This window comes from Columba livia, chromosome 12 (assembly GCF_036013475.1).
Source record: "Columba livia isolate bColLiv1 breed racing homer chromosome 12, bColLiv1.pat.W.v2, whole genome shotgun sequence".
In the NCBI taxonomy this organism is placed as follows: domain Eukaryota; kingdom Metazoa; phylum Chordata; class Aves; order Columbiformes; family Columbidae; genus Columba; species Columba livia.
The window spans coordinates 1,661,557-1,689,284 of NC_088613.1; the positions used below are offsets into that span (position 1 = coordinate 1,661,557).

The 27,728-nt window shown below is 45.0% G+C and overlaps 2 long non-coding RNA genes across 3 annotated transcripts; one reads left to right on the plus strand and one right to left on the minus strand.

Moving 5' to 3' along the window:
• Positions 1–623: 623 nt before the first annotated feature.
• On the plus strand, positions 624–20,191 carry LOC110365757 (uncharacterized). Its single transcript, XR_002425533.2, has 3 exons — positions 624–744; positions 11,037–11,132; positions 18,709–20,191. It is a non-coding gene; the product is annotated as an uncharacterized LOC110365757 (long non-coding RNA).
• LOC135580687 (uncharacterized) lies at positions 19,397–27,519 on the minus strand. 2 transcript variants are annotated; one of them, XR_010475603.1, is made up of 3 exons: positions 27,263–27,519; positions 20,201–20,300; positions 19,397–19,530 (listed from the first exon to the last, which is right to left on the minus strand). It is a non-coding gene; the product is annotated as an uncharacterized LOC135580687 (long non-coding RNA). The 2 variants fall into 2 exon arrangements; XR_010475602.1 differs by lacking the exon at positions 27,263–27,519 and adding an exon at positions 23,852–24,497.
• Positions 27,520–27,728: the final 209 nt, after the last annotated feature.

The following is a 27,728-nucleotide window of genomic DNA, read 5'->3' on the forward strand; positions in this document are numbered from 1 at the left end:
ACTGATCACTGGTTCAGCAGCTAATGCCACTTGAAGCATCTTTCTGAGCAATCCTCCGTAGCACTAAAACTAATTTTTGCTGCATAGGAATTTTTAAAGTATTCTAATATACTTTTTAAAAACCACAGATTTTAAAATACATTCACATTTATTCCATCTCATTCTCATGTGTGCCAGGAGAATACTTCCTTCCCTTTTAGGAATGATGTGATATTATATTTGTCCTGGTTTGCGAAGTTTTCTCGGACTTTGAAGCAGAAGGCACTACCCATGTGCATAACATCTATTGTTCTAGTTCAAACAGAGCTGGCAAGACATGTGAGCACACGCTTCACATTTCAGTGACCACTCACAGCTTCAAGTTAAGCCTCTATTTAAGTTTTTTATCAGACCTAAATCCAAGTATATAGTTGAGCACTGAAGTGCGTATTCACTGACCACAAACTTCATATTCATACGGTGCCCAAGTTCACAAGTAACCAGGGCTGCCCCTATGCAGAGCATTATACACACGCAAAGCATTGCTCAGGTGAGCCCCAGCCCAGAATCAATAATTAATAAGTCACTAATAATAGTTTTAAATATACATCGTATCTATCAATTGAAATTTGTTGTGAGTAGCACAGTTACCGGAAGAAGGACAACAGAGGGTAAACAATAAGTACGTCACGTAGGGCCTTTAAAAATGAAAGAGAAAGTGCAGACTTGCTCCTTCACGGAAGGAAACCTTCTCCAGGTTTGACGGTGTGTGTTTATCCAGATGTCTGAAGCTTTTTGCCTCCTGTCCTTTTCCAACTGAGAATTCCTCCTTTGTCACCCCCCAGCCCGTTTTCCCTCCCTCTCAAGCTCTGATATTCACTGTTTCTATTCCTGCACTAATCAGTGACCCTCAGACCTCCTCTGCATTTCTACCTCGCTCTTGTTTATAAGGCTGTCAATGAGGAATCTGTATTTCGGTCTAAGAGACTGTGGTGCTGTGAGCTGCTAATATAAATGTTTGTAAATGAAATTTTCCCACTGGGTTGAGGTGAATTTGGACCCTTGACTGACGATCTCTGTTTCTGGACAGCAAAGCCGTGTGTGTTCTGCTGACTTCCCTGCCGGCCTGGCATGCTTTGCTTTGCTGTGCATTAATATCCGTGGCAAAAAACAGAACAAAGCAAAACCATTAATCCCTTCTACTGGTTGCCTTGTTACAAAACACTGTAGCAGGAGTATTAAATGGAAAATATCTTATTTCCGTTCAGGGGAAAGCCATGAGTCCATTTTCTGACAAACTGTTGAGCAGAAGGAGACAGAGCTGAAGCTGTAAAGTGATTTACCGATGAAGCAACAATGTCAAGGGCAGATATTCTAATGGGTGTGTTCGGACGGGTGTTGAAGAGGGCTCGTTGCCCACACAGCCATTGCCTCACCGGACAGAATTCCACAAGAAATTCCGGTCCTCCAGAAAATCTGCTGAGCAAGCAGCACGCCCAGGGTGATCAGCAACCCCAAACAATTAAAGGGCCAAATTCAGCTCTGGTGTAACTGCAGCGAGGCAAACAGAATTACACCAGAGATATATTAGGAACCCAGAGCCTTGGCAGGTCTGAAAAAGCATTGCTAAACACTGCTATTAGAGGAGGAACAATAAACACTCAAAGCTCAAAGCGTCTTCTACTGAACTGACCCAATGCGCATTTTTGGACACAGATGAATGTTTACCTTGGCATTCAGGGGTGTCATGTTGGGTTCGCCTTTTTCCTTTGAGGCACATTTCCCCCCAGAAGCACTCTTATGGACGCCATGCCCCACAGTTCTCCGTCTGGCAAGGTGGGCTGGCCAAGGGTCCCATTGCGACACCAGCTGGGAGTTCACCAGCCCGGGGCTGCTGCAGGCAAGGAACCCAGGATAGAACAAGGACCATGGGTTGCTTAGAGGCTCTTACTTGTTAGATACATTAAACGGGAAAATGCTGGGGGTAACCCCATCCCACCAGCCTGGGGACAGACTTTAGATCAAGGCCTGTTGTGATAGGAAAACGGGTGATGGTTTTAAACTAAAGGAGGGAGATTCAGGCTGGACATGAGGAAGAAATTGTTGTCCCTGAGGGTGGTGAGAGCCTGGCCCAGGTTGGCCAGAGAGGTGGTAGATGAACCATCCCTGGAGACATCCCAGGCCAGGCTGGACGGGGCTCTGAGCAACCTGAGCTGGTGAAGATGTCCCTGCTCATGGCAGGGGGGCCACTGGGGAGCTGGGAAGGTCCCTTCAACCCAGACTATTCTGTGATTCTATGATCCTCCATATTTGCTCTGTGTCCTAATCTCTACTCGCTGGTAGGAGCTGTGTTGTTCTGCCTGAGCTGGCAGCGGGAATGCAGCAGCGCCCACACCTACTCCGACCCTCCGCAGCATCCCTGCACCGGCCGGGCTCTTCCCAACAGCAGCAAAACAACGCGTGCTGACCACGCTCATCACAGTTTAAACTTAGTTTAATGGTGAAGTACACCTTGTTTGGCTATGCTGTCCCAAACTGTGCTGAACTCGGCATGTTCTTGCCTCCAAACGCTGCTCAGTTGGAGCTGTGTGCACACTGCGGCTGTGTGAAGATGTTCCCAGATCAACAGAGCCGTGTTGGCAGAGATCCCTGACGTGCTGTCAAAACTGGGCACTGACTGGTGCAGCTTGTTTGACTTGCTACGTGTGGGTGTACTTTGCAACATGTCGGTGCTGCTGTGCACGCAGGGGCAGCTCCTTTCTAGCTTAATGCACACAGTGCCTATAGACACGGTTGTCCTGAGCTACATAAATGTTTGCTGGGTTGGCACCTCCTCAGGTTAACATGGGTTAAGTCTTCCAGCGAAGACGCGGTTCTGAAAAAAGCCAAGGAAACAAGAGCTCTGGTTTGGTTTGATTATTTACATCTATGTGTGTTGCATATGCAGCAGTTGCGTGTTGAGTAGATAAAACTGTTATTATGACACTAATAAAGGATTTATAGCTCTACAGCATTCAGAAAAAAAATCACAGGTGAATCTTTCAAGGGCTTTAGCAGAGTTTTGTTACCTATGCAGAGCTACGACAGAATTGGAACTGATAGTATCTAGTTAGTAAAAAAGCTATAATACAATTATAGAGGCACCTTTCCTGCAAATAGCACCCTACTTTCTATCAGAGTAGGTATATATTTTAGGTATCATAACAAGCTAACTAATTTATAAGGACTTCAAAAAACAATGTTATTATATGACATTACCTACTTCAGTCCATTAACCCTAACAAAATTCAACCTTGTAGCTGCCTTTGAGTAAGAACCCACTGGCATTTTTTGCAGCCAGTTGTACTGCCCTTTTGCTTTCTTTTACCTAATGATATAATAATATGAACTTTCAAAAAAGAAGCACTTATGGCAAATGAACCTGCCTGCAGCCTCATCTACTCCTATAGGCTTTTCTTTAGAATACAGGTGTCCCTTTTCATCTGTGTGAAGCCTATATAGTCAAAAATAGAAATACCGCAGCACACCTGTGCTAACAGCAGCTTGGAGTACAAACATTGTCAGTTAAAGAGATTTGTAGGGTTTTGGTTTGTTTGTTTCCTGCAGACTGTCTGAGAAGTTGTGCAGCGAGATTTGCAGAGCGGGTGATCGTGGTGTCCTGGGAGGGATTTATCTGTGAGCAGGGGGCCCGACAGCTGCGAGAGGCAAAGCCTCCCCAGAGCGGCGGCGTCTGCTCCGGGGGGAAGGTGGAAGCTGCTCTGTACGGCGGAGGCAGCCGAGCCCAGCTCGTGTTTCCTTTTTGCAGCGCAGGGGGGAGAAACCAAAACACAGGCACGAGTTTCCTCTTTACGGCGCCGAGAGGAAGAAACATGATCAGAGACACTCTCATGCAGATACAAACACATGCTTACACAAAGTTTAAACCATATATGTCAAATATTATGTTCTCAAAACAGATCCTAACAAAATTGTGAATTTTTTTGTTATATATTAATTTTTGAGAAGTTGTCTTTTCACTTTAGGGGAAAACAAACCTACTGTCTATATCACTTTTACAGACTACAGGCTTTACTGCAGAAGGTGTTTTCTGTTCATATGATAGATACCACATAATGATACGGGAAATATCTTGGTGAACTTTGTTCTCCTGTTCCAAGCAATCATACTGAGGAGACACCGGGCGATGTTAGAAGTCTTTGATGGGAGCCCATGTGATGCTATTTGTGAACGTGTTGGCTCTCCAGCAGACAGCAGAGTAAATAACATCTGTGTTTTGAAGGAGTAGTATTAAGAAACCCTAAAAAATGGTCATTTTCTTCTGTTGAACATTTGTATGAAAGCCATTCAGTTCAGAAAGAGGTTATTTTTTAAGGAAAGCAGTTCAGGATATATTGAGATCTCACCAAGTTCATGTTAAGGACATGTGCACTGGCCTGAATTTAAGATCATAGAAACATGGAGATGTTTGTTGGAAGGGAATTCTGTTGGTTCTTTAGCCCAACCTCCCGCTCAAAGCGCTACCACCAGCATCAGATCAGGTTTTGTGTCACTGAACCTTGAAACCTCGACACCATTTCCACCCCTTTTGTATCTTCATGTCTCTTAAATCCAATGGTGTGGAGCAGGTCATGTTCCCACTGCCCCAGCTCTCAGCTGTTCCTTTGCTGTGCAACTCAGTGACTAGGATGAAGAGTTTCCAGGAACGTGACCCTTTTGTTCAAGTAAACAAATTTCTGGTTTTCTGCAATTTTGGAATATCTTAACATTTTAGCAGCTATTTCTAAGTGTCAGTCGTTTTAGTGCTCAGACCCATTTGTTGGTGGTGGCAAGGCAGTCACCTTAGAGGAGAAACCTTGCTGAGGTCTCAGGGTGTCTACTTCCACTTCTCTAGGGATTGCATCACACAGAAATCGAGTTCTCGACAGTTATGGTGCAACTTTCCTTTTCTGGTAATGCTCAGAGAAACTAGGAACCAAAGAGTGTCCCAGCCTCACACAGTGATCATCTCAACATCCAAACGTTGGGAATTCACACGGGACCTATTGCCCAAAGGGTTGAAGACTCCTCACAGACCCTTCTCTTGGGATTTTAAGTATTTTCCAAAGAAATAAGAGCTGCTTCCACTGTTCACAACCTGCTGCTCTTGCTGCCATGCAAAGTGCCATCCACATGCCTGTCATGCTCAGCAGGAAAATTAGTTCATTCTCAGCACTACTTGAGTTTCCTGCGGGGCCGTCAGGAGAATGATGACCTTATTTCTAAGTTATTTTCTTCTGCTTCTTCCCAAGTGAATATCCTCATTAGTGAAGGACATGATCTCCCTGCTATGTCCCCCTTACTCTGTGTCATATGCTGGAGATGATGCCACCTTGAATCTAAATTTAACCCTGTGGCAAGTGTACATCACCACTTTCCTGACTTGTAGTTGCTTATATTCAGCAGAGTTGGATGGTGTTTGTTGATAGGAAAAGATGTCACTGAAATCAATGACAACATTAGAAATTCTTCCACTTGCATCCTGCATATCCTACTGGGAATAATAAATACACAGAATATAACAAACAGGTCTGTCTCTGGAATTGCTTGCTGAGAGCATTGCTTCAGTTTCTTGGATGAGCTGCTTTTTCACCTTAATTAGCAGAACTGTGGCTGGTTCATTTCAAGACTTACTGAAAATTAATATTAACTTAGGCCACTTTCTATTCAGTTACAGTACCAAGAGGATCAGGTGCAGCCTCAGCCCTGCTTTCCATCATGCAGACGTTGGAAATGGTCATTCCACTGAAGTTATTGCACAGTTTGTTGTTTTCATAACACAGGCACTCAACGTGTTTTCATTAGTCTGAAAAGCAAGCGAGGAGGGGCTGGGAAAGGCTGGGCATGACTCTGGGATTCTTTGATTCCATAGTTCTGTGATTCCATGAAAGAGCCGAGGAGGCAGAAGAAGGAGGGGTACAAGAGGGAAAGTGGTGCAGGGCAGCCCTAGGGGAAGCGGGGAGAAGGAAGGAAGTATTGCTATTAATGTAAAATCTGGTGTTCTTTAAAAATATTCTACCCTTTCAGATCTTGGTTCTGATCCTTTGTGCTAATTCTCGCAGCCACCAGGCAGCCTTGGGCTAAGGGTGGTTTCGGAGCCCTGTTTACACTAAGGAAGTGTCGTCAGTGTGGTTGAGCATGTCACTGTATCTTGCGTCCCCCTCTTACTGAGGAAGCACTGACTTTTGCAATTAGAAAACAGATCATAGAATTACAGAATAGTCTGGGCTGAAGAGACCTTCCCAGCACCCCAGTGCCCCCCCCTGCCATGAGCAGGGACATCTTCACCAGCTCAGGTTGCTCAGAGCCCCGTCCAGCCTGGCCTGGGATGTCTCCAGGGATGGTTCATCTACCACCTCTCTGGGTAGCCTGGGCCAGGCTCTCACCACCCTCATTGTAAAAAATTTCTTCCTCATGTCCAGCCTGAATCTCCCTCCTTTAGTTTAAAACCATCACCCCTTGTCCTATCGCAACAGGCCCTGCTGAAAAGTCTGTCCCCATCTTTCTTATTGGCCCCTTTGAAGTATAGAAATGCCCCAATAAGGTCTCTCCAGAGCTTCTCCAGCTGAACACCCCAGCTCTCTCAGTCTGTCCCCCAGCAGAGCTGTTTCAGCCTCGGATCATTTCTGTGGCTCCTCTGGCCCCTCTCCCGCAGGTCCATGTCTGTCCTGTGCTGAGGGCTCCAGAGCTCAGGTGGGATCTCACCAGAGCGGAGCAGAATCACCTCCCTCGACCTGCCGGTCATGCTATTTACAATGCCTGAAAACAGTGGTTTGGGTACAGGTACAACTGAGTCATTATTTACAACTGGGTGTTTTTATAAAAAGGAGCTGGTGCAAGAAACCACCCAATAGGGTGTTGGCTTTTTATCTAAAAAAGACAAAGACCGGCATGATGCTGTAGTTCCCAGGAGAGGGATTGCCCAACGCCTGGACCTGCCGCAGGGCAGGGCTGGGAGCTGCATGGCGGCTGCGGCCGGTGCCCATTGCCTTCCCAGCCAGGGTTCAGGCCTTTGCTGCTCCGCTCGGACCTAGAGGTAATCATGGAAACATGGAACACCAGGTTGGAAGGGACCACAAGGACCATCTGGTCCAACCTTTCTTGACAAAAGCACAGTCTAGACCAGATGGCCCAACATCCTGTCCAGTTGAACCTTAAGGTTCAATCTTGGGGAATCTGCCACTTCCCTGGGGAGACTATCCCAATGGCTGATTGTTCTCATTGTTAAAAATTTCCCTGTTGTGACGCATCAGAATCTCCCTGGCAATAACTTGCACCCCTTGCCCCTTGTCCTTTCTGTGTGACTCCTTGTAAAAAGGGCATCTCCGTCTTGTTTGTAGGCACCCTTTAAATACCACAACAAGGTGATGAGGTCTCCCCTAACAAGCCCAGTTCTCTCAGCTTTTCCTCATTTCCCAGTCTTTGGATCATCTTTGTGACCTTCTTACAGTCTTCTGGGACATCCCCAAACTTCCACGGCTTCTCAAAGTCTATGGAGAGTGGCCTTGCAATGATGTCAGCCGGCTTTCTCAACACTCTCATGTGGGTGTTTTCAGGGCATATCGATTTGCAGGGGTCAAGCTACTATAATAATTCACAGATAATGTGATGCTAAGGGTGGAATTCAAGAGGGAAACCATTGATCCATCCCATTCCTTTGGGATCCATGCACAGGAGGAGATGGGACACCAAGGACAGGTGTGAGGATGACAAAGACGTCCACAGACACTTCAATATTGTTTACTATTGCCTGTCGACTGGTAGATAAACCAGAGATCTACTCAACAACATTTGCCAATCTGCCTTCCTCTCACTGAATTTAGACATTTCCTTGTCACTTCTTAGCATAAAACGACACACAGAGAGCACCTGGAGCCTTATTGGCCCCTCGCCTTCTGCTGAGCTGTGAGTTGGCGTCAAAATTTGGCTCTTTCTCCTCCACCTGCTCTCCTTGTTGGTCCAAGTACATGCAGGGGTGGGAACCACTCTCAGGAGTGACACCCAAATACAGAAGATCTTCTTTTTCCTGTAAAACCCACTTTGGAGACTTTTCTAGAGCTCAAATGCCCTCAGAGAAAAACGCAAACCACGCTGATTTTCCCAGCTTTTCTGCAAGAACTTCAACTAGAAAAAAGGAAAACAAATCCACCAGAAAAGCACTGCACAAAACAAAAAGTTCAGTCCCTCCAGGCTGAAGGGAAGTGAAATCAAAAGAGAAATGAAACTTAAATACACACACTTTATATTTCGGGGAAGTGCCTGTTGGAGGGGGTCAGGGAGGAAGATGCTGCTGGGATGGCTTCCCTCTTAAATTCTGCTGCTAATATCAAATGCTGGAGCTCAGTAAATTATTTAGATCTAAAATAATCTGTTATCCTTCGGAAATAACTGTGAGCCCTGTAACTAGGAGATTTTGCAGAGGTAAAATTGAACCAGAAGGTAAATGAGAAAAAAATATAAAATAAAATAACAAGTCTGCTTCCCAGTATCTTCCTTTTATCCCTCATTCCTGCCTCAGCCTTTCCACAATGTTCTCTTTCTTCTACCTGCATGGTATTGGAGACGATCGCCTGCTGAAGAAGAAAAGCCGCATTGTTCCACATCTTCCCTGCCTGAGTTATGCCAGAGTGGCACCTGTTTTGGCACAGTCTTTGTAGTTTCCTCATATCTGACTAATGAGAGATGATGAAAAATATGATTCACTAAAAAAGCACAGATAACCATCTGAGAAAATGAAACACGCGCCTTTAAATGTAGCTCGATTTTCTGAAATAACAAGCAAACCTCGAACAAATGGTTTAATCTCAAGGCTCCATCTTGTGGCAAAGGAAAGCAAATTCACTTATTGAGAAATTGATATTTGCTCTTCCTTGATTTCCGCTGGTTCTTCTGTAATGACCTCGCGATGCTGTAACGCTGCAGACAGGCACATGGAACCGAACACGAGCAGGAGCAGAAGGGCAGGTGGTGCCGGGCAGAGGGAATATGTTCCTTGTTGTTTTATTAATATTAAATCTCTGTATTTACATCGGGCATTTATGCATGTCCCATAATCAAGGATGATGAAGGGAGCTGCTCACTCCCGTACAGGATAAATTTGATTTAATACCCTTGAAAGCCTAGAGCAGTTGATAGAGTTGCGATAGTTATAACATGTCTGAGTGTCCTGACCTCCTGAGTATCTGTGTATAATAACATTGTGCTTGAGTGCATTTATATGAAAAATCTCTTGCAAAAATGTAGCATTTAGTATGCAAGTTTGGCTGGCATCTCTTGTCTAGCCTTGTTGAGTCCTCCATTTAGATTTGCATCAACTGCGCAAAGCGTGGCAAAATGGTCATTATTATTGCTATGCATGATTTTGGGGCAGTTAGCAGAAGTTATTATCATTATTTTTATTACTATGAAGGATTTTTGATGAGTTAGCAGGAATTCTGGTTATCACAGAAACCTGGTTTACGAGCAGGGAGGTGTGAGCGGCCAGCAGAGCGCTGCACCCGGCCGGGGCGGCCATCGCCCCTCGCACCCGGGGCCGTTTGGCCATTCTCTCTGCTGGAAAACTGCTGCATTTTCACTTAAAACTGCCGTTCCCAGTGCCGTGTCCCTCGCCTGCAGCTGGGCAGTCTGTCCCAGCCAGATAAAGCGTGGACATCCCGTTGGATGGTGTGGAGGGAGGAGAACCGCCGCTTCTTCTTATCTTCCTTCCTCCAGCACCCCATGGGGGTGCATCAGCTCTTCTTTATTTATTTACTTTTTTCCCCTAAATATTGCAATTGGGGGTGGGGGGGGAATAATTTCACTGATTCAGAGTCTTTTACCAAACCGAAATATCATTCTGCTCCATGACTTTGTATTTCTTCCTGTTCTATCTACAATGTCAAGTAACTAAGGAATGTGACGTGATGTGGTATTAGGTTTAAAGCAGCGTTTTCCTGTTGCTGTTCCTTACATGTTGGTCACACCCTTAATGATCTTCGTAGGAAATATTTGAACTCTGCGGAGTTTAGTGCTAAGTATGCCAAGTGATCAAAACCAGGCGAGACGGGGTTTGTTCTCTTATGACTTCAGTTTTTCCTGGAAAGAAACAGGAACAAAAGAAATCCGACTTTCAAAATTAATGCAAATCAGCTTGAAAATCATCTTGTCCCGATACATGAACACTCCGCTCTTTCTCAGGCAATTTAATAGCAACTTTTATGGGAGTAGAAACTCAAGGAAGAATAAACAGTGGGGAAAATTAGTCTGTCGTGGTGCTGCTGGCGGTGTCTGAATGCGAGTGTTAATGTATAGCATATATACAGGTATTGTAGGTATATTCATGTAGCTATTCTGGAACTGGGATCTTGGCACTGAGAAAAGAGAAATAGCTATTTGTGCAAAACTTTGTTCTTAGTACGATGCCCGGGTTTAATATCCCCGAGTCTTTTAAACAACCAAGGAAGCAGCAGCCTCATCAATTGAGTATTGCTTAAGGCGAAAAAAACTGCCCCATCACTTGTTATTACCTCCACTGCTTCACCCAAATTTCTTACGGACTGAATTGCAAAGAAAAGCATGCCCACATGAAGGTGTATGTGTAATATATGTATTTATATCGCTATGTGATGCAGCCTCTTCATGTGCCACAGAGGCCCAAGGAATAGGATTTTGTTAGGCCAGACATTTCTACCCCTTGCAAACCCGTGTGGCCTGGGAAGTGACATCAGGGCTAAACAACGTTAGAAAAGCTTGCACAATTTTCTATTACTTTCTTTGCATGTTTTGTTTTGCAGACCTCAGTTTATTTAGCCGAACACCTTAGTAACCCTGAGTCAAACGTGCAGGGGCAGGGATTGCCACAAAAAATGCTTAGAAATGATCTGCAATGACTTTTTCACCATGCACCTATTTGTAAATGCCCGGCTTGCAAATGGTCAGTAAACCCGGCAGTTAAACACGATGATAGGAATCACGTAAGGACAGCAAACGCTGCGTTTTCCAGGCTGGTTGCAGTGAGAACTTTGCTCTTTGTGTCTCCGCAGCGCGTTGGCTCGTCTGAGACAGGTTGACCTCCAGCTTCGCCGCTGAACAACGACACAAGGAATGTGTTCAAGCTGTTGAGGAAACCACCGTCATCTGTAAGAGATTTCACATCCTTGTGCCTTAATGGGCAGGACGAGTCTTTGAGGGCTCGGTGGGAACGTGCTGTGCTTTATCTGCTGAGTCGGGTATTTGGGGTATGAGATTGAGTTTCTTTCACTATTTTTTTTTTCCTTTTATTCGTTACCAATTAATAACCCATCACTATTATGTAAAATGGAATTTCGTACACATTTACTGATCCCTGAGTTCCCATGACGCCGTGTACCATGTGTTTTAAGTCGCTGCAGTGATGGAGGTTCCAGGGACGCAGCTGCAGGGGTGACACACACCCATGTGCCTCCTCCATCATTTTGGCCCTGGGATAGCTGGCAATTTAATTTTATTACATTGTCAATAAACCAGCAGAACATAATTATACACCAAAATCATCCAGACTTGAAAGCACGGCGATCACCCCCTTGTTCTCCGTGAGCTGTAACTTAATGCAAAACCCTCTGTCGCTTCCCATTTTCTGGTTCTTTCATTCAGTCCTGCGGAGTAATTAAAAATGGCTTATAAATAAACACTGGGGATGATTTCCGAAATGTTCTGTATTTGCTTGCAAGGCTGGTACTTCTGTCATTGGCCTACTTAAGTGATTTTGAAAGTTTGTATACAGGTTCCTTTTACAATGTATTTGAAGTTTGTAATCCTGTTTAAATACACAAAAATAGGAAGGATTAACAAACTGCCACACTGAGGCCAAAAGAAGACAGAGCTAAAAGCAATCAAGGACCAGCCTCTCGGATACATGAAATAAATTGGGGGAAAAGTGGAAAACTGTCAACAAAAATAATATGTTATGGATCCTCAAGCCTTTGTGTTTATGCTGGAGGAAGCCTAAAATAATCTGTGGTTTCTGATGCTTGATTTAGTTTTCCACAAGCCTAATTAACAGCAGATTAAGTTTGCTGCCACTATAGTTTATTGCTGAGATTGACAAATACTTGCTGTTTATTTGTTTTCTAAAAAAAATGACTGGAGGCAATAACAGTGTGACACAGTTAATAAGCTTGAAAACAATGCTATAATATTCATTTTTATAAACTTAGTCTTTAAGAAAAAAAACAAACTCGTGACTTTCCATATTAAATTCTGGCCCTGCAGACCTTACAAAGGAAAAAACCCTATTGATTGAACGTTCCATTGATTTAAGATATAGCCTCATGAATCTAAGCTAAAAATTAAACATGTGTTTAAGTGCTTTGCTGATCAGAGATGGACTGTACCATATGTTGGAAATAACTCAGGGCCCTGGCCAGGTGTGAGCAGAAAGTTGGTGTTTTACAGGGCTGATCTCCTTGGTTCATATTCTTCATTCATTACATGCCAACAGAATTGGAATATTTCATGAAAATACAGAAGCAAAGAGACAGTTCATACCTTTCCTTTCCTTTCCTTTCCTTTCCTTTCCTTTCCTTTCCTTTCCTTTCCTTTCTTTTCCTTTCCTTTCCTTTCCTTTCCTTTCCTTTCCTTTCCTTTCCTTTCCTTTCCTTTCCTTTCCTTTCCTTTCCTTTCCTTTCCTTTCCTTTCCTTTCCTTTCCTTTCCTTTCCTTTCCTTTCCTTTCCTTTCCTTTCCTTTCCTTTCCTTTCCTTTCCTTTCCTTTCCTTTCCTTTCCCTTCCCTGATGTTGTAGAGAAACACCCTGGGCAAGTCGCTCCTCTCCGTGTCTCACTCTCCATTAAAATTGTGGATAATGATTCCGTGTGTGGGGCAGTCGGATCCATGCCTGACACATGTTCTGCTTCTGCAGTAATTAGGCAGATAACGAATCTGAAACCTGTATCCTTGTTAGGGAACTTCTGTTCCTTAACAATCCTGCTGAATGCATTTCATTAAGTTCCTCGGTGCGTTCGGTTACCTGGAGTTGTCTCCATTCCCTCCGTGCTGATGCAGAAACACAAAGCCAGTGCCCCATGTCCCATGTCCTCACCAGACCTGTTCCCGACATAAGCGTTGGCCAGGGACGGGGACGGTGGAAATCCCCGGGTTTTGCCATGTGAGAGGCCAGTGCTGTGCGACACATGTTTCCCTTACCCAAAACCTGATTTGCTGCGTGTGATATTGGCATTGGCAAAAGAAATTCCAAGCAAGAGGGTAACCAAATCCTGTTTTCCCTGTACAGGCTCTACCCATTGTACCGCAGCTTCCCAGTCTTGCCTCCATCCTTCTTGTTTGTCTTTGTACATTTGAGAAACTCCAAATGGTGTTTCCTCCATTTTTTGGGGACCAAAGCACCGCTGTCCTGTGGAGGGAATCGTGCATTCACCACAATGACACAGCAGCTAACACCCAAAGTGCTAATTAACAACAACAAGAAGCTGTCTTCTATAAAGAAGCACTGTCAGATTTTCCATTGTTCAGTCCAAGTTTCAATGAAATAAATAGGAAGCCCTAAGGAGGGAGAGGCAGATGAAAGTGGGCAGATCTCCGGTGCTGGGCATCATTTAAACCCCCCCGGGATGCTGAGCTCCAGGTGCCCAGTGAGGAGGTCTGATGCTTTTAGGGGGCTGCACTGGGCTCCTGGTAGACTCTCAGCTTCTAAAGTCATCCAGGTTGAGGGAACAGATTCTACTTGTATGAATAAAATGTGGGCATAGATGAGGACATTAGCTAAATAATTCATTTTCACTGCAAGTTATCAGTAACACAGTCCCTGAGTTTTCATTCCTGAGTCTTCATCTCTCCCCAATGCAAAAGCCAAAATATTCCTGTCTTTGTGCTGAGCTGAACCCAGGCTATTTTTGGAAAAGCTGGACAGATAATGTTACTGTTCAGTGATACGGCTCAGCTAGGAGATCAACAGAAAGTCATAAGCCAGCACAAACGTCTGATAATAAGGGGCAAATGTCAGGATTTAGTGGCTTTGTGCACTTTTCCCCTCTGTATTATAGCTCACGGATGGCAGCAGCTGACTTGAGCATGGCACAGGCTGAGAGGAACCCACTCACCACGGGACAGGTGACACTGGTTGTGGAAATGGAGGTGACGCCTCTGAGCATCCTGCACCTGGATGCACAGGGACCCTCGGTGCCACCTGCGTGATGCCTGTTGAGCGCGTCTTAAAGCCGGTGCTGTGGTCTGAAATTCACTTTGTAAATGATTTTGTGACAGAGATTGCAGCCCCCTTCTCCAAATCACTCTGCTGAGTTGTGATTCATACCGGTGTCAGGGGCAGCTCCAGCTTCACTCTGAAGTGACCGTCATGCCACCAGCCACCCTCAACCCAAACGGACACACTTAAAGGGATTGCATAGAAAAGGAAGAAAAATACTAAAGGTTTCATTTCTTCTAACATTCGGCTAGCATCAGGCTACAAACTCCCTGAAACAGCCATCACTTTATTTAAGCTGCACTTGGGGAACAGCTGTTATTACAGTGCTCCACTTTATCACGCCCCATAATATTGTTAATTTTGCTAAGAAGTGAGTAAGACAGGCTTGGGCTGCCGAGCCATTTGGATTCAATAATACACTTCCATACCTTCTTAGCCCAGATTTCTCAACCAATTGTGCAAGGATTTATCATTTGGTAACTGTAAGAGAATTATTACAGGGTAACACGATCCCATGGGCTGGGGCTGTGTTTGCAGGTGGCCTCTGCTGCAGGGGACACCGTTTCCTTCGAGACAAGAATATGGATGGATATTTGGCTAAATATAGATATGCTGGATATTTGGCTAAAGCCTAAATCCAGGTCAAAGTTGCTTTCTTCTGCTAATCCTTCTCTGTCTTATTAATGGACCGCAGAGCCTGAGAACAGGATTTGGATTTTCATGAGCATCAGCAATGCCTTGGGTAGATATTGCACGTCGCAAAGTGACACATTTGATGGGACAACATCACGTAGACATCCTTCATACAGACCTTCCAACCTCATGTCACTCGCTCCCCGCCATCCATTGTACAGAACGATCCTTATGCTCAAACTTACTCTGCTAATTGCCATGGAAATTTGATAATTTCATCGTAACGGAGAGCTGAGGAAAACTCAGGAAGAGCTCCGATTACTGAAAACTGGAAAAAATTAATCTTGATTAAAGCACTTCCCCCTTGGAAATAAGGACCTCCTGAACTTTGCAGAGAGCTGATCGCTTGGGAGCCGTTCTTCGGGCACTGTACTTCTGCCACAGCTTTTCCAACAACATTAAAATAAAAGAATCCAGCCATCACAAGACAAAAATAACCAACACCCAGCCTTTCGAGGTGTAATTTAGTGGCTATTGGCAAGACCTTACTACAGTTCCTTTCTAAGGGAAAGTGCCAAAATACGCATACTACCCTCCAAATGCATAATGGCTGGAAAAATGCCTGTCAGCGCCCATCGAGTCTCTCAAATGAAAATATAGGACTTCAGCATCACTGATTTTTTCACCAGCACCAACCGAGGGAGCAGAAGAGGAAACGGAACCTGTTTATTCGGCATTTTTAAGATGAGGAGGCAAAAGTCTTTTTCAAAAGTTCAGCGTAGTACAGATTCCTGTGTTCTCTACAGAAATCAATTCCCTTTAAGGCAAGAAAAGATTGGGATAGGAAATGCTACAAGTCTACTTCACAGGTGTTTAAGCACAGCTAGAGTTTGCACTTAAAACCAAACTGGTTATTTTACTACTTTATTTTATATTTTATTCTGTTTATTTTAATTACCTTCTTCAATTAAGCTGTTGTACTATATCCTTTGAAGCAGCCGTTTGCCCAGCACTTCACAGCGTACGTGTGCCAATGGCTTTTCCCTGGTCCCTGCAGTGTCCGAACTTCTACACCCCAGACAATGATCCAGAGGAGCGTGCATCTGTATTTTTCCCCTTACCTACCCCGTCCCCACTCACTGGGCACCACAGATGTTTACAATTATCTGCAGATGCAGGACGTGAATGCAGATTTGGTGGTTGCAATTTGTACCCCCTCAAATTGTCCTTTTGAAGACTCGTCTCCCAATTTCTCCAGGCTTTCAACACTCTATTTATCCAGCAATTGACTCACAGTGTAAGAGAGCGAACCTCACCCCTGCTCCAAATCCCCCTCAGCAAAGGAGATTTATTGCATTATTATGCAGAAATGTGCCGGATTTGCTGGGATGTGCCCGGCTGGAGCAACCCCAAGGTCACTTTGCCCTGGGATTGGGGACAGACCTGCTGAGAGGACCTGAGGACACGGGGAAGCAGCAGCTGTTCTCCTCCGTGAGCCCGGGGAGCCCTCCCAAGCCAGAGCAATTAAACCAGCGAATTATTGCACCTCTTTGGGAGCTGTTTTTGCAGAGAGCTCTATGTCTTTCCATGCGGATTTTGCTGCAGGACCCTGCTGCTTCTCCTCCTTCCAGCTGCTTTGGAGACCAGAATAAAACAATGGAGAGAGGCATGTACAAAGCAACTGGAACCCACTTCCACAGTGGGAATTGTTACTGAGAGCGAGCATCCGTGTAAATCCCCATACCCCACATGCTCCAGAGCCCAGCTCATTTTCGTAGAATCATAGAATTATTTTGGTTGGAAGAAACCCTCAAGGTCATTGAATCCAACTGTTCACCCAACTCTGGCAATAACCCGTGTCCTTAAGACCCTCATCTCTGCATCTGTTCAACCCCTCCAGGGATGGTGACTCCACCACTGGCCTAGGCAGCCTGTTCCAATGCCTGCTAACCCTTTTGTGAAGACGTTTTTTCTTAATATCCAATCTAATTTGGTCTGTTTTGGGTGGGATGTGAATTTTGTTGCCAGGTCATTGCCTGCCATTGCTTCCCAGGAGATGTGCTTGTGTCCTGTTGCTCAACAGAAGCCCACCTTTCTCAAGAAGGTCTTACAGCTTATGGTATGGATCTCCACATCACAACCCAGCTTTTAGATGTAAGGGCTTGAGAAGAGTTTGAAAAAGCCCATGTGCTGCCTCTGATGTGGATGAAGCACCAGCAGAAAACCACACAAAGCTCCTCATGAAACAACCGCGTCAGCCAGGTCTGCTCAAAGGGTGTCAAATCGCTGCTGCAGAGAAGTGAAATAACTGAACAAACGAAGGATTAGCCCAAGGAGGTGAATATCCAGAGAGGGAAACACTATACGAGGTCTTGGCAGCAGCTGTAGCCCTTCCACCAGCGACCCAACGCAATGACCTGGCTCCTATTGAACAGATGTGGAGAAGACAAGATGGCAGTTCCCATTTTCCAGCTCCTCCTTCTCCTCTACACCTTGCATCCCTCTGTGTTGGGCTTGTTTCCTGTGGGACAAGGCCCATGTCAGCTATACACCCTGTGCACCAAAATGCAATATCTGAGAAGTAATTTCCTGTAGCATCAGGTCTTCTCACATGAGGTTTGATATATTTGAGTGTAGTTTTTTTGCTCTTCCTTAGCACGCCGTTGAACACGGTTGGGTTAAAACAGCACAGGTGAAGGGGACATGTCTGCATGGGAAAGCGGGGACTTGCTAGACCCTCTCTGCAGGAGCTCCATGTCTCCCTTTCAACCTTCTCTTTCAACATATATCCCCCCAGATACCACAAATCACATAGTCAAGTCCATTCACTTTCATGTCCACAAAGATGCTCATGGTCCACACCGTGGTGGGTCAAGGTGTCCCCTCCTTTCCAGCTGTCTCCCACCACTCCGGGGAACCCCCCTGTCCCACTGCACCCCCAAAGGACATCTCCAAGGGGTTGGTGCTCCAGCCATGGCCACTTCTCCTGGACTTCATTATTTCATTGACAGCAGTCAATATCTCCCCACCTAGGAATGTATTTACTTATAGGCACATAAGTAATTCATTTATAAAATTGAATTATCTGACTAGGGAGATTGTGTGTTTTGATTGTGTAGCAGTACTTCTGAAACCGACTTAAAATTGATAAAAGCCAGATGGAAAGCGGAAACAGTCCATTTCATGACTCTTTAAACGTTTAAGTTGGTTAACCCTTGTACTGCACGATTTTTGAAGTCGGGGTGTAGTGTGGAAGCAATTTGTTGGTGAGTTCTCAGGATGCGAAGTGGGCTGGAAGTGCTCACCAGGTTGTGTGTCGAGGGGGAAAAAACAGTCTCTACAAGGACTCTTAGTAGGAAAAAATGCTTGGGGACGAGATGTTTCATGTTGGGAGTTGTTGCAGCCCAAAGAATTTCTAAGAAAATGGGCAAAATCCTGACTAAAAGGGGTTTGTGTCCTGGGAAGGTTCTCAGGCTGCAGGACAAGCAGTGAATCACCCAACATGACCCTCTTGTGTTACAGACATGTGGGAGACGGCATGGAAACCAAATTGCTGAGAAGCCGAGCAGAAACGGGAGTGCAGGCAGCCCGCCTGCATCCCTCTGCGTGCTGAGGGACAGCAGAGGGGAGAATGGCAGTTTGTTTTGCTTTAACCACGAGGAACAAGCTCTAGGGCTGCTCATTTGCTGGGGATCAGCGCCCAGCCCTGCTGGTTTGTGCCGTGGAGACTCACCAGTGCCAAACACAAACATTCACTTGATTTCTCTGCTCTGTCCTTTTTGTTGTTTTGGTGGTTTTTATTTCGTTTGTTTGCCTTTTTAAAAAAGATATTGTATTATTATTCTTTATCTTATTCTTTCTCTTAATGTTTTTTTCTGTTTTAGTATTCCGTCCTCGTGTTCCTCCACACTGGGCTGGATGCTGCCAGGAGCTGGTGCGGTGGCCGCATGTGGCATAAAATTCCCATCTCATCCCAATCGCTGGTCTCCAACCCAAACCTTTCCAAAATACCTACCAGTGCAATTAAAAACCTGCCTCAAATTCCTGGATAATTAAGGAAGAACATGACATGATGGGCCCAGCTTTTGTATCTTCAGCTGGAGGGAGGGAGTGGATGCCGGGGCACATCTGCATCAAATCCCCATTTCCACCAGCAAAACCTCTGCAGGTGCTGGGGGCTGTGGTGTCTCCGCCACTTACCGCACCCTCAAATACGTGCCAGATCTCTCCCCTCTGTGAGAAGTCTCTGCAATTAAATTGTCTTTAATTGCTTTACAGTTCTGCTTCGGCTGCATTCGCATATTGGAAAACCGACAGCTCTCCAAGCCGAAATACTTTACAATCTCGGTTTCCATTCCCTTAATATTTTCTGAGCTGGTTTCCTGTTTCCCTGTTGCTAAAAACACACGTTGGCAAATAATAAAATGATTCACATGCCAAAAAATTTGAAACAATTGTTTCTTCCCAGAAATTAGTGAAAACCTTTCTTGTTGTGTTTAATAGAATCAGCAGAGCCTGCTGTGATCTCTGCTCTTGCAGAAGATGGATTTTTATCACCATTTATCAGGAAGCCAAATGCTCCTGTGCCTCTGCAGGTTTTGGGTCCATAACTCAAATAGCAGGGTCTGCTTCACTTTCAGAAACAATATTTTTCAGGTCTTGGCAGAAGTGGGTCTTCTGTTCTCATGCGTTCAAAATATTTCATCCTAGGGTAAAAATAACAGGGAAGCTGTTAAAGGGCTCCGGGATCGGAAAATTTCGCTCTGTCTAGAATTACTCCTTTCAGGGCTCAATTCAGTAGAAAAAAAAAATGTGGTATTGTGAAAGGCCATGAAAGGAAAAACCTTTTTAGTGGGGCAGAAAGCCAAGGGAAGTTCGCAGGCTCCGCATCTTGCACATCCTGATGACTTCCTATGTACTTAAGCTATTAAGCTGCCTTTGCCCCGGCCGTTCCTTCCCCGCAGCTCCGGGGATGCCAATGTGGAAGTGAAAAGCTTGAAGCTTTGAAGAGCTGATGATTAAAACTCAGGGAAAGCCTTGCAATAGTCCCACTAGGGTTTTTTGCCACAATGTGAATGTTGGGGAGGTGCTGGCGGAGCATCCCTGCCCCGCGCCGTCTGTCGGGGCGGGGTGTTGAGCACCTTGTAAATCAATAATAACACAAACTCCTCCGCGTCAGGCTGGGTCGTGTCAGGGATTTGATAAACGGCAACACTTTTTCTAGTAGTTTAAATTTTTTTAAGTATAGAAGAAAATGTGGATTATTTAAATTATTTTTATGAAGGAAACCAGGAAAAAGGGAGAGTTTGGATTTTGACTTGGATCGACAAAGGAAATTAAAATTAAAAATACCAAGGAAACTATAAATTTACAAACCTGTGCTCCTCATATCGCCTTTCTCTGCACAGGTCCCATCGGGTTTGAGGAGTTTTTGCAGCGGTTCAGCAAGTCTTGCCAGGGCAGAATGGGCTGCAGCCTAAGGAAATCATACAAATGCACTGAATTAAAAACGCAAGGAGCAAGCGATGGGGTTCGCCACCTCCAATGGGGTCTCAAAGTGTAAAATTAGCACTGATCTGGGGTAAATATCACCCGAAGCTGATGTGGCTTCAGCTCCTCCAGCTTATTGCAATAATTGATACAGCTTTAGGGGGGAAGGTGGAGAAAGTCCAGGCTGGTCCTACGCTGCTTCCCCGGTCATTTTTGAGTGATTAAATTGAACAGGGTTAATTCTACTTTACACCAGTAAACCCAAAATCAGGAAGAAAAACACATAAAATAAGGATGAAGGGAGGAAAAAAAAGGGGAATAACTTTAATTTTAAAAAAGAAAAATTGGTAAAAAAAGTTCCCGCAACATGAATGCATTTTTAGGAAAAATGTGGGAAATATTGATAACCATTTTTATCACTCGATGCTGCAAGCACTTCATGTTCATATAGTTTGTTGAACAAGTCTGTTTATCGAAGTATTGAAGTTTAACGTAAAAAATGCGAAAAGCTGCTGTTGTTTAAAAAAAGAACAGGCGGTTAAAAACCAAACATTTTGCTACATTTGGATTGAGGGGGGAGGAAGGAGCCCCATCCAAAATCCCTTTGCTTGTTCCAGATCAGGCCCTCGGTCACTGACCCAACGTTCCCTCCTTCTGTCTTGTATTAAATCAAGTCATGTAAATAGTATTGGATGTGAAATACTGTATTGGAATATGTTAATGTCCAGCAGGAGCCGTGGTGTAAATCCTGCCCGACGAGCTGAGGCCGGGGGTTTCAGCTCATTGTCCCATTATCATCATTCTCTTGATGCCCCTATCTCCTTTTGCTTGTAAAAGTACTAAACCGTTCACTTTGGAAATCAGATCAGGAATATTTGCTTTTCCCTGTGTTTTACTATTACGGCGTTTCGTATAAAATTTAAGAGATGTATCCTATTACCGCTTGTTTTCTAAAACGTAAATTAAATTATGATCGGAGTTAGATGAGCCACCAGCTCTTAGAGGTAACCATTTCACATTTCTACTTCAGGAACATTAATTAATTGTCTATATTTTCCATTAAGACTTTTCAGCATGGAAGCTGCAAAGAGGAAAACCCAGCCAGTCTGTCCCTGCTGCCCGTCACTGGGAAACGGCCCTTTTGCTGCAAAACCAGATTGACAGCAGCAATCACATCCTGCCCCGGTGCCAGCAACGGCACTGCTGAGAATCATTTCATTCCAATTTAAGACTTGCAGGTCTGCTTATTAGTGCGTGTTGTCTTGGGCGTATAAAGTAATTTCTACATGGGGGAAAAAAAAAAAAAAGAGAGAGAAAATTAATTTCCTTCACTCTGCTCAAGTTTCAGAGGAAATTCCACGTTATCGCTCTGGAGAGCACCCACAAAACAAAACAGGGAGAAAGAAATCGTTATTTTGCCGATCATTAAAAGTAACCGGACTGTGGTGCTGCTTCCTCTGGCACGTGCCGTCTTTGGGACACACTGCGAAATAGAATTCGGAAGAAAACAGTAAAATAGAGTATTTTCTATTTGCATCCACTGTGCTGTGCCTCCAGTCCCCTGTGCCGGGGAGCACTCAGGTTAAACTTCACAAGCAATAAGCATGAAGAGCAAATAGAGCCACAGACCAAGTTTCCAGTCCAGAAAAATATACACGATGCTGCAGGAAAATGGTCTTTCTGAGGGATTTGGGGGCTGAGGAAAAGGACGATCTTGCCTCAAGATGGCAGATGGGAGTCTCGGATCTCAGAGTGACAAAAACACCACTGTCCCCAAATGTGCATGGGACTGGTGTCACCCAACAGCCTGGTGTGTCCCCCGCCCCAAATTCCAGGGTTAACATCCCCAAACTCCAGATCCAACATCCCCAAACCCCTGTGTTAACACCCCCAAGCCCCAGTGCTAGCATCCAAGATTTATTTGTATCAAGATAAATATTAGGATGAGCTTATTTAGTGGAGTAATATACAGGATTGAATTCCTGGTTCAAAAGATGACCAAAATACACTGATCTCAGCCCAAATGAGAGCAGGTCTCTTCCCACTTCCCTGCCTGCCACCCATCCTTCCCTCCAGAAAACATTATTTGTGCAGGAAAATAGTTAAGAAAAATGACATTGAGTCATTCAAACTGCTTGAGTTTGTCTGTGCACAAATTGTCGGCTTCTCCTTCAGTTTAACCATATATGCTTTCTATTTTTATTATCAAAAAGCAAGTTTTCGCCCAAGTTTGTGCCCCTGCAACACCCCCCCAGAAAGGCGATGTCATGTGGACACGTGAACGGCTCTTAACATCAGCTTTTCAGCATTTTTTCTGTGTTTCTTATGGTTTAAAACACTGAAGCGCAGCTTTAGTTCCACTGAACCATGAGCATTTCCTGCCCTCTGTCAGGAAACCAGGACCTGGGTGCTGGTATCCAACATAAGAACAGGTCTTTGGAAGTGAATTAATTAATATTGGATCAAGGGGACCCCATTATTAGCCCTTAGAAGCATCTTTTTCACTCAGGCCCTGGTGTTTTGGGGTGTCTCGAGGATGTCGCTGTTGGGAACGGAGCTGGGTGACCGGGCAAAACTCTGTCACATCTGCAGAGCTACTTCCCAAGGAAGCAAATGGCACATGGCAAGGATTCAATTACGGTTTATAGCAAAGAAAAAAATGACAAAATAAACATCTACTCCACATGAAGGGCTCTCTTCGAACCTTGGAAACTGGAGGATGGGCAGGAGGATGAGCGCTGGCTTCCTGGCAACGGGCACACTGGAATCTTTGGGAGTGGATTTGGTGATGGAGGATGGAGGACCTGCTGATCCACTCTCATCTCCCGTCTCCTCGCATTTGAAGGTTCAGCCTCGGAGTGTTATATCATTTGTTATTAATAACATCCATCTTATGCTCCCAAACCGCCTCTCGTTTCATGTGTCTGTTTGGGCATCGTGTGCCACGGACCATATGGGCCTCGTTTGAACCCCCTCCCAATCGCGGGGTCCATGTGCAACTGATAAAGGCCAATTTGGGACGGATGGGAGTGGGGGGGGTCACCACTCTCCAGGCAAATCCAAGAAGGACGCCCTATATGTTTTCTAAGTGCTAAACCCAAGGGAAATTACTTCATCAAAACCTGATCCAGACCACAGTAATGAAGACTGTGATGTAGCCAGTGTTCGACCATGTTGACTTTACAGTACTGGAATTAATCCATCTGCATTGCAGCTCGGTGAAATCATTTCCAGCCCGTAGCGGCTCCGGGGCTGACTTCATCCTTGCAGCCCCAGATGCAGAGCCCGCAGAGCCGGGGGAATTACGGAGAGGACCAAAAAGCCATTTGCTGCTCATGGTGACGGCTCTCTGTCTTCATGGGGATGCCAAATTATTCTTAGGGACGATCCGGACCCCGCAGATTTTCAGTGGCCATTCGCAGTGTTACGCTCATCTGCTTTCCGCAGGGCCGGAGACAAGGGGATTTGCTGCTTTGCTCTCTCCCTTTATGAGATTATTCAATTTTAACCCCCCATAAAAATCCCCAGTAATCTTACCGTGCCCACAGGTTATTCAGGGTGCAAATTCAGCCCGACGCTATCGGCTGCATCTCCTGCTTCCCCGGAGAGATGCTGTGCAAGCTCAGGGGCTTTCCCCAGCTGTCGTCATCACAGCAATCATTTTATCTTCTAAAGATAGGCACTCTGGATATTTTTGTGCTATTTCCACCAGGAAAATACACCCCATGGGATGCTCTGGCTGCCAGTGCCCTCGCAGGAGCTCGGCCCAGCTCACAGAGCATCTCTCAGGTTAGGGGAGCTGAGAAAAGCAGAAATCCCTCCAGCTCTGCACAAGCGATCTGCCGCCTACCCCGTTTCACCTCCTTTCCCTTCATCCTGTATGTCTTTGTTAACATTTTCTCAGTAAAAAATGCAATGCATTCTTGGTCGTTGCTCCAGAGCACAAACGCGTTTGCTTTCCGTGAAAATAAGGAGCTTCTGCGAAGTGAAAAACTCCACGAAACCCCCTGATTTCGGTGGTATTTCTGCAATCAAATATAACTGAAACCCCGTGGGGAGGGATGCTGACCCCCGGGGAAGGAGGGTAAAGTCCTAAGTCCTTGTGCCGTGGCTGGTGCCGGAGGCTGGGGGCACACACGGTGGCCTGGGGACCCCCAGGAGTTGCCACCACTGGGGCTTGACTGGCAAGAGTGTCCTCAAGTCAGGCAGGTCCCCACCTAAGCCTGATGGTGCTCATGCAATGCAGGGAAATCAATGGAAATTCATTGATGCTGAGCTTTCTGAGGAGCTTCCCGAGCTCTTTAAATTGTGAAAGCAGGATTTTAAAATATATATTCTTAATTATATATGTTATATAGAAAAAGTATAATATTAATATATATAAGGGTAAATGGCAGAGTGAGAGGGCTCCAACGCTGCGGGGCACGGGCAGGGGATGTCACCTCCAGGGCGCTGGCTGGGGGGCTATGGGGTGCAGGAAAAGTGCAAAATGTGAGTATATCCAAAAGGATTTCTCCATTCTTGTGTTCTTGCTGGGCTTCTTGCTGTCTTACCTAACCCGCATCATGTAATTTAATTAAGTTTGTTTCATTTATTTTTTTTTAAAGTGCATGTGGGACTAGTAAACTTAATTAAAAATAAACATTGTTAAGCAGCCTGATACAGCTATAATTTGATTTAAAGTGCTGGATGATACCAACATTATAAATGTAAACCAATATGCCTTTAAAAAAAAAATATATATATAAATGGAATTCAAAATACTTCTTCATTTGCAGCAGGCTTTTTGAGCCGGGTTAATTGCGAAGGTTTCTTCCTCCTGTTTTGTTGCTGTAGGGCTTTTCTTCAAGTGGGGTAAGAAACATTTCATCCTCAAACAAATTATTGCTGGCTCATTTGTGCTCCGGGTTTCGCTGCCTTTGTTCATGCAACGCAGAATCGCCACTACCCGGAAATCAGTGCCAGAGCTCCCATTGATTTCAATGGTGCATTAGGGACAATTCAGATTTGCTTCTGGAGTAATCCCTGGATTTCAGAGTAGAAACTTTTCACCTGGCACGAGTCAAAGCGGCAGGAGTTGTCATCAGAACCTGTTCATGATGCTGTAATAAATATGATCAATGTAACGCAATATGATATAATGCATAGTATAGTATGATGAGCATTGGATTTGCAGCTTTTCCTGATGTTTTTTGCTGTTTCAATCTGGCCAAGTCCACCTCCTCACTTTCAGCAGCTCCTGAAACACCGGCTGCATTCAGCGGATGCTTCAGCCAAGTTGTGCATCCTACACCATAACGTCCAAATATCCTGTGTTACCCCCATCAAATCCTTCTGAAATCTCCCTGCTCCGCTCAGGCCACGCAGTGGCCACAGATTCCTGCTTTTAAGTGAGAAAAAGTACTTAGGAAGTCCGAAAAACATTCCCCAGGCTCAGGGCAGGCAGCGCCGGGTTGGGAACCGCTCTCAGGGCTGATGCTGAACAACATCGACTCTCCTCCCCACCCACCAGCCCTTTGCAAAGCTATTTACTAATTCAATACGAGACCGTCAAAAGCTTTCGTTTCTCTTTTCCCCAGCAGCGAGGTTATTTCGTACAAGTCACTGCTTTTAATCTGTTCTCAGAATTATTTGCAGAGACATTCACGGCCAGACCGGAGGTGGCTGGGAGATGGGAACCACGACTTTCCCTTGCAACTCTCAGGGAAGCCCCCTCCCTTAATGACACATAATCATGGCAACTGCTAATTGGTTTTGCCATCCGCATCTTGCTGGAGCTGGACAAATGGACGGGCACAAGGGTTGCACCACCACGGTTCTGCACCAACTGCAAACAGACCAGAACCAACCAAAGGCAAATAACAGAACGACTGATCAATAGTGAGACTATCACGAAATAATGTCTATTTTGGTGTTTGTTTTCATAAGCTGTGCGTGGAACTGTTCAAATGACACGAGGTGGTAGACTCACAGGAAGACTTAATTCCATTTATTTTAATTTTAAAAATTAATACGTACACAAATCTAATTGAAAATGCTGTAGTCATTATATTTCCCCCTTGCTGTTAATTTTGGGTTTTGTTTTTCCAGTTTCTTTTGCCTTTAATAATGCATAAAAATGCTATTTTCCCCTCCTTGCTTTTAAACCTCCAGCAAGAGGGGCGAAGGAGCTGGCTGACAGATGCAGAGGAAAAGCCGAGCGGTGAGAGAAGGGAAATAAACTGCTGAAAGTAACAAAATCTTCTTCAAGCTCAGTTATTACAGTGATCTGACAACAGCTGTAGGCACAGAGGCCAAGCCAGAAAGCGTTACAGGTTTTTAATTTAACCTTCCTCCTTTAAACTTAAAACTTTACCTAACTTTATGACAGAGAAACTGTCCGAGAGGTCTCTGCAGCATCTCTGGAACACGCAAAATCCCAGCGTGAGGTTTGCAGGATTCCTGGTACCAGAAGCTATTTAACGTTGTTTGTTGAATGGAGTCCTTGAGAAATGAAGGCTTCTCTTTTTGTCTCGCAAATTATTCCCAATGTGTTTCTGATTTTTGCAAGAGTAAACAAGTGGAGATACTTTTCAAACCCGGGGTTGTTTGCATATACAATAACCGGCAGAAATTTGCAGGCTGGTTTGGGAGAGAACAAGCAACAAAGCCTGCAGCCCCACAGCTGAGCCCAGACCCCCAGCCACACATCTCATCCCCCCGTTTCTATCAGTCAACTGTATTTTCCAGCCATGGAGACAAGATTTTCTTTTTAATTAATTTTTTACTAATCCTCCTATGTGCATTTTATTGTTGATATAAACCACGGGGAAAAAAAAAAAAAATCCCAGTGCTGTCTTTTAAATATTTATTCCCTACGATTCGGTGGAGTATGCATTCAATCCTTATCTCACGGCTATATCCTGCCTTATAGCTACCAGAGGATAACACCTTTCTCAGTCCTCTTACCTCCGAGCTCCAGCTGCCGGGACGGGGTAATACAAACCACATTGATGCCAGGGTGGGGATTTCTGCGCGTCTGCGAGCGGCCCCAAAGCCGCGGCTGCTCTTTCAGACGGGGAAACGATCTCTCCGAGGCAACTGGGATTCATCAGCCACAGCTAATTGAGCCCTGGTGGGAGCTGCCTGCTGAGCAGGAGGGTTCTTGTCCGACGATGTTCTTCATCGGCATCTTCCGAGCCCGTCTCCGATGGGATGTTCCTGCTCTGAATATCCCCCAAGATGTTGGGAGGGTGGCAGAGCCTCTCGTGCAGGTCCCTGCTGGTCCCCACCTGCATCCCTGCTCTGCCCCAGTAATGCTAGAAAAAAACCCTTGTGAAATTGCATTAATTTAACTGAATTTGCCGTTTCTGGGATAGATCAGGATGGGGAGTTGGAGGATGTGCAGAGCAGAAGCATTTGGTATTATCAATGC